The following is a 2974-nucleotide window of genomic DNA, read 5'->3' on the forward strand; positions in this document are numbered from 1 at the left end:
CAAAGCTCCCTTGAGCCCACTTTTGACTGCTTCTCTTTACTCCCCCTTCCCCCTCCCTCCCCCGTCGGAAGCCCCGGAAGAATTTCAGGAAAATCCACAGGTAGGCTAAGGCAGGATGGCGGGAGAAGCCGTGGACCCAGTTCGAGGTGGAACCTTCGCAGCGATTCCTAGCGTGCCCTCAGTGTGCTCCAACCAAGTAGCCGCTTCCGGTGGTGGCCCAGTCTGCACCCAGGAGCTCCCCCCGCACCCCCCACCCCCAGCTTATCAGCTCAGCACTGCAGGGGGGTGCTGAAACTTGGTACCCAGCGAACATCCCTGAGTCAGGCGCGGACTTCCATCCCCCACAGGAGGCCTCCCGGACAGTCTCCAGATTCTTCGACTGGGTGAAGGCGGGACATTTTGTCTGTAGGCATGTCCGTGGGAGGAGTCTCCTTAAAAGGTTCGTTTGCCCACATCCGGAGGAAATGAACGAATGGGGACACGGAGTCTCTCAGAGCCAAAGCAATTACTATTTCTGTTGGTTTCAAACACATTTGAAGACTGGAGGAAAACACTTTAAAATGTAAGCCCACACCTCTGATGCTGTGAAAGTACTGGCCCCTTCAGGTTAGGAAACAAGAAACCACAGGCTGGGTTTGGGCCCAGGCAGGTTTCCTGAGCAAAGCTCTCGCTGCCAGTCGCCTCACAGCTCAGAGGGCTGTCCCCAGGGTCAGGGGGCAGGCACTAGAGGCTCAGGCCACCGTCACACCCTGGTCAGTGCTGGAAGGCCTCCTCGAGTAGCCTGACTTGTCTCTGACCTCAGGAGGGCTGCTAGGTCACGGGCGGGTGGATGGGGCGGTCAGGGAGGCTGCAGCCGGGCTTCAGGGTCATCAGGATGGTCCTGCAGTGGAGACAGCAGGGATGAAGCTGCCCTGACAGCGACCCAGCAGCCAGAAGGTGGGGGAGGGAGATGGGCCATTTCAGCCCATGCCCCAGGCCACAGCCAAAGGGCTGGTGCCAGAGCAGGGAGTAATTTGTTGTGATTTCTTTTCTTTTGCCAAATAGATATACGTTTTTGAAACTGTGTATGCCTTTTCCTTTTTTAAAGTTTATTTTTTTTTTAATGTTTTATTTATTTCTAGGAGAGAGAGAGAGAGACAGCGTGAGCAGGGGAGGGTCAGAGAGAGAGGGAGTCACAGACTGAAACAGGCTCCAGGCTCTGAGCTGGCAGTCAGCACAGAGCCCGACGCGGGGCTCGAACCCACGAACCGCGAGATCATGACCTAAGCGAAAGTCGACGCTGAACCGACTAAGCCACCCAGGCACCCCTATTTATTTATTTTGAGAGAGAGAGAGAGAGAGAGAGAGAGAGGGGCAGAGAGGGAGGGAAGGAGAGAATCCCAAGCAGGCTCCACACTGTCAGCACAGAGCCCAACGTGGGGCTTGATCTCAAGAACCGTGAAATCATGACCTGAGCCAAAGTCAAGAGTCACACGCTTAACCGATTGAGCCACACAGGTGTCTTTGTATTCTTTTTCTTAAAGGAGGACCCAAGCCACGTAAACTTCAGTCCTCATGCAATGTGGATCTGTCCTCTGGAGTGCCTGTTCAGATATTGAAACAAATGAAAGATATTGATCCTGTAGGGGCGATATCATGTTGATGGAATTTGAAGTGGGGCTCGAAAACAAATCGCTAAGAATTCTTGAGATGCCTTTGGCGTACAAGGTGATTTTATTAAAGCACGGGGACAGGACCGGTGGGCAGGAAGAGCCGCACTAGGTTTGTGAGGAACGACTGATGATATACTTTAAAGTTTGTGGAGGGAGGGGATGGATAGATGACAGAAGTCTCCGAGGAATTTCTGGATGCTGAAAGCAGGGTCTCGCAGGACCCTGAAAATTTAGCTATTGTCAATATAAGGTTGCTTTTAGTTTTTAAGGAAGTGTAAACATTAGGACATTCAGACAACCGGAAACATCTTAGGGAGTGCTACACACTGCAGGTGTCTGACATCTAGCAATGGGCTGCAGGCTGTAGGGGAATTTAATTTAAACTACATCTTTCTCGGGGCGCCTGGGTGGCTCAGTGGATTAAGTGTCCGACTTTGGCTCAGGTCATGATCTTGCGGTGTGTGAGTTCCAGCCCCACGTTGGGCTCTGTGCTGACCGCTCAGAGCCTGCTTCGGATTCTGTGTCTCCCTCTCTCTCTGTTCCTCGCCCACTTGTACTCTGTCTCTCTCTCTCAAAAATACATTAAAACGTTTAAAAAAAATGAACTCCGTCCTTCTTGCCTTTGTTTTCCTCATCAATATCATGGTTTTTTTTCCTCTGCACAAAGGCAATCTCCAAATGCTCAAAAAGGTAAAGAGAAAAATTAATCGGGGCGCCTGGGTGGCGTAGTCGGTTAGGCGTCCGACTTTCGCTTGGGTCATGGTCTCGCGGTTCGTGGGTTCGAGCCCCGCATCGGGCTCTGTGCTGGCTGCCAGCTCGGAGCCCGGAGCCTGTTCCAGTCTGTGTCTCCCTCTCTCTCTGCCCCTCCCCTGCTCACGCTGTCTCTCTCTCCTAGAAATAAATAAAAATATTTAAAAAAAAGGAGAAAAATTAATCAATAAAATCACTGAATGTTTGGCTACCGTACTCTAATACGGAAAGATAAAATATGTATGTATAACCGTATAAAAACCAACTAAGCTATTAGTCCAAGTCCTAACCAGTAGTCTTGTTTCCAGAATACACTCTTCCTCTCTCTAAAGAAGGTTTTGAATAAGAGAAAATGAAAACTGTGGTTGTTGTGTGTGGTGTTTAATTGCCACGATGCCCTGGTTGCTAGGTTAGAGGATGAGGGACAGGGAGACACACACGGCTCTCAGGCCAAACATCAACGGTTGTGAAGAAGCTTCAGTAACCCTTCCCGTATGAAACACCCTCACTAATATTGCAAGAGCTTTAACAACGTAAGGGACACAAATGGGGAAGGGGGCTCCAGCCTCACA

The sequence above is a fragment of the Crocuta crocuta genome, unplaced genomic scaffold (assembly GCF_008692635.1).
Source record: "Crocuta crocuta isolate KB4526 unplaced genomic scaffold, BGI_CrCroc_1.0 scaffold978, whole genome shotgun sequence".
NCBI classification, from domain to species: domain Eukaryota; kingdom Metazoa; phylum Chordata; class Mammalia; order Carnivora; family Hyaenidae; genus Crocuta; species Crocuta crocuta.